The 17,040-nt window shown below is 43.5% G+C and overlaps 1 protein-coding gene across 1 annotated transcript in view; it reads left to right on the plus strand.

The window, feature by feature from the left end:
• The window catches only part of kirrel3b (kirre like nephrin family adhesion molecule 3b), a 314,289-nt gene that overhangs the window by 292,108 nt on the left and 5,141 nt on the right, over window positions 1–17,040 (plus strand). The window lies entirely within an intron of this gene.

Here is a 17,040-nt window from a genome sequence, read left to right on the forward strand (position 1 = left end):
ATAATTATCTTTTCAAGAATGTCATGCTAGACATTCGTTACAGCTAAGCAGCCTTAACAAACACCAAAATGGCCAAATGTCACAGTAGTTTTTTGAGAATTGACCTAAAATTAGGTGTGGTAGTAGCTGAGAGTCTTCGCTAACATGTACTCTGAACACTAACAAGTTATATGAGATCCCTTTTTTTCCCCCCTTTAACTCATATGGTAAATTTTGCATGTCTGTGAGCAAAATATCTCATGCAACACAGGAAGAATTTTATAGTAAATTTCATAAAGCAAAAAACTCATGACCCCACAAAAAAGTGAGAGGAAAAAATGTGTTGCTTGTTTTTCTTTCACTATATTTAACTTTTGCAAAAATGATAGGGATACCAGGTCAGTTTACCAATCAATTGGTGATGATTAATTTGTTCACCCTTTACTGACCAGAAGTCATCCTCTGAGGTGGAACTGGGTTAGTTACAATGAACTCTACCACAGCTACCAATGAGCAGGAGGCTGGATTTATCCTTTAAAGTTTTTGTACAGTTTTAGTTCTACTTGCACAGGAACTCAGGTTAACTTAACTATTATGATAAGTGGTTTACTTTTGGAATTTGGATGGAAGATTGTTAATCTGGCCAGATTATTAAGTTATTTATTAACATTGTGGTTTGGGGAAAGATGTTTTCAGTTTGCATCAGCTTAAAATTTAATAATTAGGTCAAATTGTGATCTGACCATCCAGGTGTAGGAGTCGGAATGCCTTTAATCTTTAATGGTACAACTTGGAATGAGTTGTGTCTTCTCAGGAGCAGAGGTGTACCTGGTCAGCACGTTGGATGGGGTGTCTTGGGCCCTGGAGTCAACTAAGGGTCAGTTGAGATCATCTGTTGGTCTAGGAGGAATACTGTGGTGGAGCTGAGGCAGGCCTGAAGTTCTTCGGCTGATGAAGAAGGAGTCAGCGCACATGCCAGATTGATCCTTTTAAAGGCACAAAAAGCTGTTTCTCAGCTTTAAATTATTTTACCGTTTTTTCTTTTTCTTTTTTCTGTCTCTGTCTAAAAACAAAAGCACTAAGCAAAAATGTTATTTGACTTAGGTAAAAAAAAAAAAAAGGACAAATGACATTAGAAAACACAAAAAAGAGACAGTTTCAGTCAGTTTTACAGCTATTGTGCTAAAAAAAATAAAAGTAACAAAAATAATGAAAACAGAAGGATCCCTTAGGTGCAGGGGTCTGCAACCTTTATGATCAAAAAAGCCTTTTTTTAAACCTTTATTCACTAAATTAAACATGTCCAGAGCTGCAACGACCTGCTACAACTGTAATTATCAACTGGTGGCCTGTGGGGCACTTTAGGTTTGTTGGAGGAGACTTTTGTGGCCAGTAGTGATGACATTATAAAGCTAAAAATGTCTAATGATTTTTTAACAATTATTGATATTTTAACAATTTAAGACAAAGGGGAGTTGTGGCACAGAGGTTAGAGAAGATGGGCCTGTGATCAGAAGATTGCCAGTTCAAATCCCAGTACTGACAACATCAAAATGTGGGTGGGATAGGTGAAGTACCTACACCTGCCTCCACCTTCATTTGCCCCACTCTGGGCCCTTGAGTAAGGTGCTCAACGCCCACCACCCGTTCCCCCAGACGTCCTAGATAGCAGCTCTCTGCTCCACACAGAGGGCTGTGGTAGCTCGGTGGTCTGTGGTTGCATCAGTAAGGCCATCCAGTGTAAAAATATTTGCAAGTTTTCGTGCAACTTATTTCGCTGTGGTTAAAAGGTGAACATGTATATGGGATAAACTAAATAATGTTATCAGAAAAGGAACTGGAACTAATAATTATCCTGAATATTTCATCAATGCTGATAAGACTATAAATAACATGAATGAGGTGATTAGTGAGTTTAACAACTTTTCTGTCCATGTGGAACCAAAATTGGCAGATAAAATTACTGATACTCATTCAGAAGTGGGGGAGGAAGTTCAAGATAGAAAGAATATATAGAAATGTATGTTCGTATTGTATGAGTGCAGTTGAAGAAAAGGTAAGTATTATTAACAGATGTAAGAACAAAACTTCTAAAGGGAGTTATTGAAGGTGTTGTAAAACCATTAACTTACATTTTTAATTTGTCATTCAAAACAAGTATGTTTCCAAATAAAATAAATATTGCAAAGGATATCCTTGTGTACAAATTGGGGGATAAACAGTTTACTAATTATAGACCAGTGTCACTACTTTCACAATTGTCTAAGATCCTGGAAAATGTTATGTGGACAGGATGGATAATTTTATTGAGAAACATCAACTGTTGTTTGAGAGCTAATATGAATTTAGAGAAAACCAGTCAACAACTATAGCATTTATAGACTTAATTGAAGAAATAACTAGTTGTATATATGGGCAAAAGTATGTAGGATTATTTATCAATTTAAAGAAATATTTTGATAGTATAAATCCTAATATACTGCTCAGTAAAATGGAAAGGAATGGAATTTGAGGGGTGGGATAGAATTGGTTAAGGAGCTACATTAGTAATAGGCAACAGTTTGTGCAATTGAGTGATTAGAAATAAAAATGTTTAGACATCGTTTGTGGTGTGCCACAGGTGTCAGTGTTTGGACCAAAATTGTTTATGTATTTAAATTATGTTTGTAAAGTATCTGGACTTCTGAAATGGGTTCTGTTTGCAGATGATACTAACATACTTTGTTCTGGACATAATTTAAAAAATCTAGTGGATGTGGTTAAAATATAATTAAATAAAGTAAAAATATGGTTTGATGACAACAAATTATAATTGTATTTGAATAAAACTAGATTCATGATATATGGCAATCCAGAAACTGACATTTAAGTACAACTCGTAAAAGATTATGTAAATATTGAAAGAGTATATGAAATTAAATTTTTAGGAGTCATTCTAGACAGTAAAATAGTTGGAAATCCCATGTGACTTCTTGCTTCCTGCTTGCTCTCGACGAAGACGGTCACTTCACCCACTCCTGCCTCCCTCCTGCTTTTTGCTCTCTTGTCCTGTGAACCTTTTTCAGAGCATATCTTCTGAATTGTAAATCATGGATCTGGTCAGCTGGTCTCTCAACACAACTGATAAAATTTTCTTGACAAGAAGACAGGTTGAAGGAGAGCCCTCATGCCCTGAAGGGACATTTGCTTCAAGATACCATGGATTCCTGGGGCCAGTGGAAGATGGTGTGTCTATCCATATTGTCCATTGAAGATGTAGAAGACACATACATGATTAGATTTCTGATAGCAGGATTTCTGCTTTTTGGAATCGGCGGGTTTCTGGCTTATTGACAAATTTGGAAGACGTCAGCAGCAGATCTGGCTATTTTGAAGCAGTCTGTTATGCATGAAAGAATGTGTTGTGCTTCGAGCACCCAGACTCAGATGCTTTGTGAGCTAAGCTGTAAGCTGGACGTGATTTCTGAGAATCGCAGGCCACTTGCAGCTTCTGGAACTTGCTGACGTGAATATTTGAATAGGCCAGCTATCTCAAATTTCTCCCACAGGTTTTGTGAATAATGATGCTCTGCTGCTCCTTCCCTCCTCCCTCACCTCTCCCAAGGACATCTGTGGGCCTTATTAGAACTGAGCCCCTGATAGCCACTGTACCATCTTATCAGAACTATGGAACTTTTTGTCAGTGTCCATGGACAACTCACTGCCTTTGTTGACCTCCTCATGCATAAATGTATTATGATGTCATTGGATGCTGCTGTTTATGTTCCAAGGTATTTTTTTTGTAACTTTCACAGTGTGCCACTGTGAAAAAAATTAATAAACTAACATGTATTGTTTAAATATCATTTAATCCATGCTCATTCTGCAGACTTTCAAAGTTGGTGTGTATGTGAACTCTGGTAAACTCTTGTAAATGTGAACTTTTGTCCTCTGCTCAGCAAACGTCCTTGTATTTCACCACCTGCAGAGAGGCAAAGATACAGAACTTTTATCTAAACGGCTGAGGACGCTTTTCGTATCAATATGTTTTTCTTTTTCAGAGATTCTAGCCACATGAACAAAAGACTGTTACAAATCTAATTAAAAAATACCAGTTCCACAAATGTTTATCAGAATGTTCTAGCTCATGAACAAAGACTTGTTACAAATCTAATTAAAAAATACCAGCTCCACAAATGTTTATCAGAATGTTCTAGTCACATGGACAGAAGACTTGTTACAGAACACGGCTCCACAAGAAGAATAACATCATCTCGTACTGATAACAAGAACTTGTGTATGGTATCAACCTGAGGAACGTTATCCTCCCTTCATGATAGAATGTTATTGTGACGCACGAAACATGTATAAATATATGTACTGTCTCTTTAAGAATCCAGTGTGCTGTGCTGTGCTTGCTCTGGCTTCACGCAGGCAGCAACTCCTTTCTGCAGAAAGAATAAACCTCGCGCTCCGTTTTGAGCTAAAAGAGAAATGTCTCTGGATTTCTTTTTATTAAGAGTTTTTTAAAGTTTAGAACAATTATTATTTTCCCACAAAAGTTTGGAGGCACCGCGCTGGGATACGCCGGGAGTTCGTCCGATCGACGGAGAATCACGACGGGGCTGATCACCCGGACCTCCGACCCTCCAAGTAGGACGTTTTGGGAGCGGGAGGACGTCTGGTTCTCCGGAGGGGGGATCGACTCCGGCCGTATTTTCGAAACAGGAAACCAGAGACATCTACGATAAGGTAAATAAATAAATAAAAAAATAAAAATAAAAAATAAAAAGCGCTAAGCTAGCGAGCGGGCGACAGACACGACTCCGTCAAAAAGATCGCTCTCTCATAAAATAAGTAAGTTCTCATTAGGAGGGCCGAGTGTAAGTTCTGAATTTAGAGTAGGAACCGAGGTAAGTTCTCATTAGGATAACCGAGGTGTAAGTTCTGAATATTAGAGTAGGAACCGAGGGTAAGTTTTCATTAGGAAAACCGAGGTAGGCTCGTCTTGATAAAAGAGGGCTGAGGAAATAAAATAGTTTCGTCTTAAAGAAAAAGAGACTAACAAAGATAAAATGGGAGCGACAAAAAGTAAGAATCTAGATTATATACCAAACGGTTCGGTTGCAGAAAAAATGAAACGCTTATACGGAGATTCCTGTCTAAGTTTCGTTTCTCAGTGGCATTACGAATTTGGTTTTCCTAAAAATGGATCTTTAGAAACCGAAGACATTCAAAAACTCGAAGAACAATTATTGCAGCAAAGACAGAGCATGCTTCAGATGAAGAAAATACCTCAAAAGGTTTACTTAACGATGCACAAACATGAGGAAGCATTTAAAATGTGGAAAAATGAGTCTAAAAATATGATGGGTGAAACGGAGTCCAGATTATTACAGATGTCTCAAAAAGTTGAAGACTTACAGAAACAGTGCAGAGAAAAGGAGACTCAGAGACACAAAGACGAGACAAAGAAAAAAAAAAAACTGGAAACCTCTCTTTTTCCTCTGTCCTCTCTCACACATGCACCGGAGACCCACGGACCTCTTCCTCCCACCGCACCCTCCACCTCGATCTACCCCTCGCTGGCAGAACTCAAAGACCCACCACCCTATGGCCCACCACAGATGGAAGCACATGAGACCCGCCCTGGACTGAAACCTGCTTGGATCCTCACTTCAGACGATGATTTTATTGGACCAAGGCCAGCTGCCCCTCAGCAACAGGATGAACAAGGAGCAGCAGGAGGAAGAGATGTTACAACTGGACCACCACCATCCCCTGCTACCAGCTCAGTCTCATCAACATCAACATCTTCAAACTCCTCACCATCGCTTTCATCATTTTCTGAGGGTTCTTCAGTCATAACTCGGTCCAAAGCTGCAGAGCAAGAGGAGCGGATTAAAGCTTTCAGAGAAAAAGAAAAACTGCTGGAGGCTGAAATACAGAGACTACAACAGTCACAGCACAACAACGGTTCTATAAGCTCCCCCATGACTTCAGATGGTGAACACAACTCCACGACCATGCCGATGCTGGAGGTGGGTGGACCTGACGGACCACAACTGGTGTTCAGAACTTGGCCACTGAGCGACCTGACAAGCCTGGCAAAACAACACCTCCCAGACATGGCCCAAGGAGGAGACGCTGTGGATGAAGCCATCACCAACATGGTTCGTATTCTCCGCCCCACCATACCAGAACTAAAAATGATTCTCACAGCTGTCTATGGTATGAACTTTGTAAGCACCATAGGTGCACAGCTGTTTGAGGTCCCGCCTGGCAACCAACGGCTGATGCGTGTCGAATACGCCCATGTAGATGAACAGATGCTCAGATATATTCATCAATTAACACGGATTCCTCATTTTTCTGAACTGAATAAAACGTGCATTGAATTTAATGAAATGCAAACGTGAGACGTCATTTATCTTTGACCCATCAAAATGAATGCGGTCATTTATTTACAGAATCAAAGTTAACATCAAACATTTACATTAATTTGGCAAATTATGAAAATAACAACATAAGCAATCAATCAGGAAAAATCATACGGCCATGATTTTTCCGTTGCTTCACCACAGACATTTATGAAAACTGTACAATTATGATCTTTTACCCACACGGCGGTGGATGAGCACTTTACACAGACATTTCTAAATATCTGGAAGAATTTCTACTTGAGAGAGGAGTTTAAAGATGGGAAAGAAGTTTAAAGAAGAGTAAAGGATGGTGTTTGAGGGAGTGTTGACAGAACGGCACTCTCCGGGCTTTCTTCAGCTTCTCCTTACAGTACACTTAGGTGGTGAAATCGACTCTTTTACCTGGAGATGTCTCAGGCGAGATTCCGTTTAACGCACCCATTCAGCGTCTCCGTAGGATGCTGTTACTCAACCAGAGTAGCGGCGAGATTCTGTCCCTCTGTCCCTCACCTCAGTGGAAAATGTTATAATCCCATGAAACTCAGAAGAGCTCTGTTGTCATGTCAGGATCTTCCCGGCTCCCAGAACTGGGCTTCTCCGCACAGAACTGAACAGAACTGAACTCCAACAGAACCGAGTAGAACCCTCACCGAACTCTCACAGAACTCTCACAGCACTGTCACAGAACTCGTCACAGAACTGGTTAGACCAGGAAGTACCGACATTTTAAAGAGCTCTTTTCTCGGTCCATCTGGGAGTATTCCCATTGGCCAGAACCGACCAGACGGGGTGTGTTTTGTGACGTAAAAGGTTAGAATGCAGCAAGAATTGTTATGGAACAGATCAGAAATGTTCTCACAGACAGAGAGAGTTTTGTTTTGGCGAGTTTCAGAAACAGGTGCCAAAACCCCCCTGTTGGCGTCTGAGAGGATATAAACAGGACAGTTGTTCCAACGCATGTCTGCTTCGACTCCTGACCCTGGAACGCACACTTTGCTCATTCAAAGGCAGAAATCAGAAAATGCATAAAAATCTGTAACAGACCTCAACATGAATTCTAACTTTGCATGAGAGTTAAAAATCATTACACAGTTAATAAAATTGATTAGTTCACTGCAACATCTAAAATGGTTTGAACTAAGACACTTTGATTATCAACATTTGTAAAATAGTAATGATAATAGAACAGAGAGTGTTCTTCCACTTGAATTTTCAAGAAAGAAAGTCTCAGGATGGGTGAACCTGTATTTCTGGATTCAAATCAATGAAATGACAGTTCCTGTCCCACAAGGTTCTTAAGGTCAAGAGTTTTGACCTTAGGCTTAGTCTTGAACCCAGATTAAGTTCACTACAGTCCCCCCTTTGGAAATCATCACCTGTCCATGGGGATGAATTCCAACTATGAACTTACGCCTTCGATTGTCCTTGAAGCTTGATGTAATCCAGCAAAGAAACAAAAGTCAAAAGTAATCCAGCAAGGAAAACAAAGTCAAGGTAATTCCACAATGTTCTCGATAATTCCATTGTAGCAATGCTTTAACCCCTTGAAGACAGAGTCTGTAATCCATTGGAAAAAGTCATATAATCCACAACGGTAAATCCACAACGATTGGAAGTGTTGATTAATCAGCATACAGAGGGGTACCCTTGGATTGAACTGAAGATGCGGCCACTGGATGAAGAGCGGAGACCAACATCAGGATTGCAGGTCGCCTCCAGCGAAGGTTGTCTCCAGCGACGTCCAGCCTGTGCCGTTCTGGTTCAATGTGTCATGCAATTATGTGGTTTAAGGTGGGCTTATGAAGGGGATTTTACATAAGGCCTTAAACTATATGCACCTGGTGTGTAAGCTATTATGGTTGAGAACAGCTACAACTACCAATTAAGGGGTGGAGCATGCTGAAAAGGGGTAACTACAGGGGTTTATACCTATAGAAAAGGGCTCCAAACTATTTTTCCATTTCTAACTTGGTTTAAGTTAGCTTTACATGGTAAAATATAGTTTGGTTCAAATGTCTGTTGTCTTTTAGACGAACGACTTGAGATTGGGTGTTTGGTTTCCCCATAAATGTTTTGGAAGTCTATGGCGAGACTTATCAAAAAGAATTAGCTATCCCCCCGAATAGAATTGTTCGAGTAGGTTCGGCTTAAGCGTTGTGAGATCAATGTAGATTATGGTACTTAAGGTAACAATAATATACATCGACTCCGCAAAGATTGCAATTTAGCGAATGAACTGCATGTTGGCATGGTTAAAGGCCTCTTAGTCCCTAACTTAACTTACACACAAGATTCATTCTTACCTCAGAAACAACCAAAGCCAATTCAACAACGTTTCAACACCGACAAGTGTAGTGACTAAGCAACTAAAACATCATTTCACTGCTTCACCTCACCCTGGTTGTCAGTTTCAGTCACGCTGTCCCGTGTGAGTGGCTTCTTTGCAGACCCGCCTATGCGAGGCATAATCATATCGAGGTGCGCTGCATGGCGATCCACGTCGACTCGGAGTGACGTTTGGCCCCGAAACAGGGATGCGAGTATCCCACACAATACGAGGGTTATCGTCATTAGCAGGGCTATGATTAACGTGTCCGCGCTTGACCACGCATAGTTAATTGGTTGGATCGGGTTCTTAATTGTGGACCTGAGGGACTTGAGAACTCGGTTTATTGGTTTCACGTCGACGACTTGGGTGCCTTCAAAACGGATCCTTCCCAGAGTCTCTGGATCTATGTCTATAGACATATTCCCCAGGTACTCTGAGTCATCCAGAGTCGCGTCCCATTGTTCCGGATCGAGGTGATAGAGGGTCAAATCACCAATGTGTATGGTTGTTCCCTGGGGAACACTGATCCACATTGTTTTGTCCGGTAACGTCAAAGGTCTATTTGCCCCGGGTTGATCGTAAGCTATGATCGCCTTTCTTTGAGGAGCGTTCACTAGCCAACGAGAGCCAATTATTTCCGCTTTTGCAGCTTTAGCCAGGTGTCGAGGCGTCACGGTCGTTGAGCACTTAGAATTTTCCGGAATTGGTGTCAACCCGCATAAGCCCGCGGTTTGATTCCACACAAACGGCTTACTCGCGCACAGATAATGTATCTCCCGAGTGAGAACACACATCTGAAGGTTTGGAGCTAGATAAACTGAGGGGTTATCGTCGTGGTACGCAACCATCTTCGGTGTGTCAATTTGAACATGGTTTTCACCGTGCCAATTGCCAACATTAACAACGTCCCTGAGTCTATATATGCCATTTGAGGGAATTATCGGTAGGTTGATAATGAACGCCATTTCAAACGTTTTGTGATTGACGTAGATTGGAATTGCGCTACAGAGAGTGTAAGCCAGGTGAGCCTGTATTTGCGTGACTCTTTCGTGCGTAGCAGAGCTGAGGATGTCGTTCACCGTCTGTAGAGAGACTAGATACGGTGGGATCCTACCGGTGGCTAGTGTATCTACCGACGAACTGATATCTCTAAGCATGTCCGCAAAAATCCTATCCATTAGGTGTGCGACAGCGTAATCCGCTTCAACCTTAAGGGCTAACTCATTTACCGCATGTACGAGGGCTTTGATTTCTTGGGTGGCACCCAAGAGGGTGAAGATTACCAGGAGTGGTACCATCATTGTCCTATGGAAACACAAAGAGATAGGTCTTAGCTTCGTAGTGGTCAAGGGTAGGTCCTGTGAATTTAAACTATGGTTAAGTTTATTATCCATTAGTTATCTTCTGCTTGGATGACCCTTATTCCCACGAGGTCAGATTTTGTGAGATCTTTGTCTCCTGAGGAGTTATTGCACCCCTTGTGTGGTTTAACCTGGTTTCGATGTACCCATTTAACAGTTGGCTCTTTTTGGCCTTTACTGATTTTTATCTGATAGACAACTGGAGACAGTTTGTCTGTTATCAGATGGGGTCCAGTCCATCTGGGCATCAGTTTACGGGCGAGAGTTCCGGTCCCGGACTCTCTTCTCCCAGTTGTGGGGGCAAACGTGTAGTACCAGACCCTGTCTCCCACTTGGAGTTCCTCGTGAGAGGCCTTTTGGTCGTAGTACGCTTTGCGTCCTTCAGCTGATTTTTCCAGGTTTTTCTGTGCGAAAGCAAAAGTGTTTTTAAGGTGTCTTTCCAAGTCTTTCATGTATTGTTGTGTGGTGTAGGCTGTTGCCATGGCAGCATCGCCTGGTTGGTACAGCAGGTGCAGAGGGAGAGTCATTTGTCGACCCGTCATCATCTCGAAAGGAGCGATGCCAGTCGACGTGTGTGGAGTGGCCCTTATGGCCATGAGGACCAGAGGGAGTTTCACGTCCCAGTCCTTGTGGTTTGCGGCTACGTATTTTTTCAAAATACTCACCACAGTCCTGTTTGCTCTCTCAACCTGGCCTGAAGCCTGGCCAGGCTCACAACAGCAACAACCACGTGGGTACGCAGGAGGGCCACAGCCATGCTTCCTGTGTGGAGGGACTGACCATTGGATGAGAGACTGTCCACAAAAACGCACCACATGGCGAGGGCGTGGCCGACCATTCCAGAATCGAGCACCAATGCCACCACGGGAGCCATGGCCCATGAACCATGAACAGAACTTTCACCCAGGCTCCCAACAATCGGTTGGTCGAAGCCAGGGTCCACCCAGGGGTCATGGCCACCGAGGCGGGCACTCATCCTGACTAGGAGGGGGCGGTGAGGAAGGTCCAGGTCTCCAAACAGCAAGTACACGCACACACACACCAGCTGTTTCACCTACTGATACCACATGCACCTCCACGTATTTTAAATACACTCAGTCAGCATGTTTGAAGTTACCCATGCTCACAATGCTTGTAAACAATGTTCCACTAAAGTTCTTAGTGGACTCAGGGGCCACTCAATCTTTGATAATGAAGAAATGTCTCCCACATGCTCCACTGTGTGGCAAGATTATCCACTCCACAGGAGCATCTGGTGTAGCAATCCCAGAGGTAATGACAGCTCCTCTGAATGTGATTGACCCTTTTGATCACACTGCCCACTCGCATCAGTTTCTACTCTCACAGACGTGTCCAATAAATCTTCTGGCCAGAGATCTAATTCTTAAATTCAACCTGTCCATCGATTGTAGCCCTGAAGGACTAGTGGTGTCAAAGTCTACACACTCAGTGGACACTTTGGTGACACTAGGGCCTGATCTGCTGTTTGTATTTGAATGGTCCCTCACTGATGAGAGTCAGCGTGTAGCCTTGCTCTCTATGGCCAAAGATAGACTTCCACCTTCATGCACATTCATGCATGAACAACAGCTGCATTGCACTGCTCGTGTTACTTCAGACCCAGCTGATCAGCTAGGAGATTCATTCATGCAAACACCACCAACTGACTTACATACTACAGATATCTGCTGGACAAAGACCACATGTTTCCTGTTGACATGCCTCACAGATGATGTCACACCACAAACATGCTATTTCACAGTACCTGACTCATTTCCTCATGTTTCTCTTGCTAAACCTCCTGAGGCTCAGTGGCGCTCTCTAGGCCCTCTAGCACTGAGAGCCCATTGTGCATCTGACTGGCAACCACTTGACACTTGTTTTTACTCTCCTGCTCTGGAGATGTACAGACAACCACTTATTTCATCACTTCCGGTCACCCCATTCAAAGAAGTGATTGACACCTCTGCATGACTAACACTGCCTACGATGACTTCAGACAACCCAGACCTCTCTGCTGTTCCACCCACATTGTGGGCCCAGACAAAGTATGATGTAGGTCTGATAAAAGGTCAGGAGCCCATCCAAATTACTCCTAAATCTTCTTATCGACCAAAAATACCACAGTATCCACTGAAACCTGAGGCAGCCTCAGGCATTACACCTGTTTTTCACTCTCTTCTGGAAGCAGGTGTAATCATTCCTTGTCCTACTTCACCTGTGAGAACTCCAATTTTTCCAGGAAAAAAAGGTCCACCCCACTCCTCGTCCTGAGTGGCGGTTTGTTCAGGATCTTAGAGCTGTAAATGCTGCAGTTCAGGCTCGTGCACCGATCGTCCCTAATCCTTATGTGATCTTGTCTCAAATACCAACTGGCTCCACCCACTTTTCAGTCATAGACCTGGCCAACGCCTTCTTTAGTGTCCCTGTGCATCCAGACAGCCAGTACTGGTTTGCATTTGAGTTTTTAGGGAAGTCTTACACATTCACTCGCCTTTGCCAGGGCTATTGTGAGTCTCCAACTATTTTCCACCAGGCTTTGAGAGATAGTCTGGCAGGGTTCAGTCTTCCACCTGATTGTGCACTTCTTCAATATGTTGATGATCTTCTTTTGGCTGCTCCTGATGCACAAACATGCAAAACACACACAATCCGCCTCCTACAGTATCTAGCTGCAGAAGGACACAAGGCCTCGTTGTCTAAACTACAGTTTGTGTTGCCACTGGTTACATTTCTGGGTCACAGAATCTCTGCAGAAGGAAGAGAGCTGGCTCCTACGCGTGTTACAGCCATTGTTGCTCTTCCTCTTCCTGAAACAAAAAAGCAGCTCATGTCATTCCTAGGGTTATGCAGTTATTGTCGACATTTCATTCCAAACTACGCAGAACTTGAAACACCACTCCGCGCTGTTTGTCATGAAAAAGGCCTTCAAATGAGCTCTAAATTGACTTGGACACCACCTGCACTGTCAGCATTTGAGACTCTCAAATTACAGCTGCAGAAAGCCCCCACCTTAGGAATTCCTGATCCAACCCGCCCATTTGTGCAGGCGGTGGATGAAAGGGGGGGATGCATGACCTCAGTTTTGTTGCAAAAGCATGGTGACCGCATGAAACCGGTGGCCTACTTCTCATCAAAACTTGATCCAGTTGCTGCAGGACTCCCACTTTGTTTGCGCGCTGTTGCTGCAGCAGAAAAATCTGTATTGGCCAGTAGAGACATTGTGGGGTACTCTGATTTGACCTTGCTTGTACCACACGCTGTCACTCACATTCTAAACGAGCAAAAAACTGCTCACTTGTCTACAGCGCGTTGGTTAAGGTACCACACCACTCTTCTTGACATGCCAAATATCACCATCCAACGTTGCAACGTTTTAAATCCAGCTACACTCTTACCTTCACCTATCGAAGGCACACCACATGACTGTTTAGCTGAACTTGAAGTGCTTTGCACACCTAGACCTGACACAACAAGAACCTCTTGAACACCCAGACTGGGAACTCTTTGTAGATGGCTCATCTTCACGTGATCCTAACACTGGCTCTATTCACAGCGGTTATGCAGTTGTAACTTCCTCTTCCACCATTGAGGCTCGTTCATTGCCTCCTTGTTCAGCTCAGGCCTGTGAACTCATAGCCTTGACCAGAGCTTGCCAACTCTCTGAAAACAAATCTGTCAACATCTTCACTGACTCTCGCTATGCTTTTGGTGTTGTACATGATTTTGGAGCTTTGTGGAAACATCGTCACTTCCTTCGTTCAGATGGACAGCCCATCTTGAACCACAAACTTGTTGCTAATCTTCTAGAAGCAATCACACTTCCCAAACACATTGCTGTAGTAAAATGTGCAGCCCATACCCGAAACACTGACCATGTCTCTAGGGGCAACGCAGCTGCTGACATAGCAGCTAAATCTGCTGCTACCACACCTACTGAAAGGATCCACCCATTTCCTCTTATGGTCTGCTCATCATCTCAGACCACAGCCTCACCTGACTCATTCACCATCACAGACATGCAAAAACTCTCAACACCTTCTGAGCGAGCAGAATGGAAATGCCTTGGAAGCACATTCACTGATGGTATCTGGCTAGGTCCAAACAACAACCCCTGCCTACCTCAACATTTCTTTCATTCTTTTGCTGTTTTAACGCATGGTGGAGACCATGTGTCAAAGGGGGGAATGTTAAGAGAAATGGACACACACTGGTTTACTGTGAAATTTTTGAAAGTTGCTGAACAGTACTATGACTCATGTCTGATATGTGCCACTCACAATATTTCAAAAACAATAAAAACCACAGCACCAGGTGCACACAAGACAGTGACTGCTCCTTTTCAACATCTAATGATTGATTTTATTGAATTAACGCCTGTTTTAAACAAGAAATACTGCTTGGTTGTTGTCGATATGTTTTCCAAATGGGTTGAAGTTTTCCCCACAAAACATGCAACAGCAAACACAGTAGCAAAGATTTTACTGACGGAAATCATTCCACGATGGGGAATCCCCCAGAGAATTTCAAGTGATAATGGGTCCCACTTCGCAAATGAGATCATGAGTGAAGTATCCACGACCCTACATTTTGACCTGACAAAACACTGTGCCTACCACCCACAGAGCGGGGGCGCTGTTGAACGAGAAAATGGTACTTTGAAAAACAAACTGGCCAAACTTTGTGAGGACACAAAGCAGAACTGGGTCACATGCTTGCCTATTGCTGTTATGTATATGAGGATGCGCAGACGAGCTAAATTTCGTCTTAGTCCTTTTGAAATCCTTTTTGCAGCTCCTCCCAATCTGGGAGTTGGACCAACAACTGATCCCACCAGAGATCTTAAACACTGTGATCATAACATGATGAACTATTGCATTGAACTAACCAAACACTTAACATCCATCAGGTCTCAGGTGCAGGGAGGACTCCCTACACCTGCGCAAAAGCAATTGCACTGTATTTCTCCTGGAGACTTTGTTATGATTAAATGTTTCAGGAGAAGGCGCTGGAACTCTCCCAGGTGGACTGGACCATTCCAGGTTTTGCTGACCACCCACACGGCTGTGAAGGTGGCTGAGAGAACTACTTGGGTCCACGCCTCCCACTGTAAGCTGTTCAAAGGGATCACTCTACCATCAGGAGAAGACCAGAGGAGCAAAGGACAGGAAAAACCAGGGCAACTGCCCGAAGAGTCACTCAGCACCAACGGGTAGCTGAGGCAGCAGTCTGTTAGGCCACGACCAAACCTAACAGAGCCAGGACAGCACACTCACTGGCGTCAAAACCAGGTGAGGCAGCGTCCCCATTGCCCCTCTTCAACCGGACGGAAACCAGGATACCGAGAACTAGCCCAGAGGAAAAGAAGCACCAGAGCTTAAGAGCTGGGTGCCACCGCGGGTGCAACAAGTATCGGAGTCTGAATGGCTTGATACCCACAGGGGATCTACGCCACTCACGTTCACCACCCACTGATAGAGCTCAGGCTCACAGTGAGGGCGGCGGGGTACCTAGACCCTCCAACTGATCAGGCAGGCAGAACAGATAGACGTTTGATACCCAACAGACAAACAACCATCATGAACTCCATGCGGTACCAGTGGAAACTTTTTGCATTCTTTGCATACACTTTCGTTTTAGTTGTTGGTTTTATTTTCCTCTTACAACACTTTTGTTTTTTTCAAGACAAGGGACCTTGTCACACACAGAACTTAACACACCCACGCACCCGACGCGACTTATCCCATTTACTGAAACCTGACCATGAACATCAACACGACTACAGCACAAACTTATGGTGGCAACTGATGAATAGAACAGCTCACGAAGGAAACACCACTAATTGTTATGTATGCGCACACATGCCTTATGCCACACACAATTCAGGACTACGTACTCAACCAGTCTCCCCCAACCTACAGACTTGTCTGTATGGCTTGAGTATTCACCCAGGCCTACAAAACTGGGACTCGCGAAATTACTCACTACCTTTGTCTCCTATACTAATAAAAAATGTGAATTTATTCGCCCAGCAAGCCAAGCTAATGTTGGGACGATTCCCCAAGGGCAACTGTACTGCAACCTCTGATGTATTGCCCCTGCCCCAAATACCACTAACCCTACCAGAAATTATCGCGTTAACAAACTTAAAACCCGAAACACTAGGAAATTGCGTATTTAATAATGGTACTACTTCAGTAGGTACCCTCCCATGGAACCTATGTAGGACAGTATACTCTTTCTGTGATCTTCCCCCACCCAGAACAGGAAATGAGGCAACTTACCTGTACTGCACCTTTTGCAGAGAGGGAGAAAACTTCACAGACGGAAATCGCGCAAGCGGTACGTCTTGTGATGGTTACAATTTAACCAATTGTGAGGGACTACTAACACAAAGAACTTTTCACATACACAAGCACACAAAAGGCAGACAGAACGTGACTCGCTGTAGTGTTTCAGTTCCCGGAGATAAAGGCTCCAGGGTCCTGTCAGACTGGTATTTTCTTTGCGGCCACAAGGCATACACCGCTCTCCCTCCAAATTGGGGTGGATTATGTGCTTTGGTTCAGCTAACAAACCCAATGTTCGTATTAAGACAACCACCACAATCACGCGATAAGAGACCCCGTCGTTCACCTATGCCCAAAGTCACTAGATGGGGAGGGCTGACCACTAGCACGGGAGTACCATGGGAATACAGAATTTGGAACGGTGGTGAAAAATTCTTTCAACAAGTATTCCCTATGGTTGGATTAGGTGAAGTCCGCAACCATGTAGAGATCAATAGATATGCACTTCTCCGCCTGATTAATGCCACACAAATGCTAGGAAAAGGAACTCAAAATGAATTAAACGCAATTAAGAATATGGTTCTCCAAAATAGAGTTGTCCTTGATCTTTTAACGGCCTCACAAGGGGGCGTTTGTAAGATAATTGGTCAAGTATGCTGTACATTTATCCCTGATGAAAC

The sequence above is a fragment of the Nematolebias whitei genome, chromosome 6, assembly GCF_014905685.2.
Source record: "Nematolebias whitei isolate Nwh7 chromosome 6, NemWhi1, whole genome shotgun sequence".
Taxonomy (NCBI): Eukaryota; Metazoa; Chordata; class Actinopteri; order Cyprinodontiformes; family Rivulidae; genus Nematolebias; species Nematolebias whitei.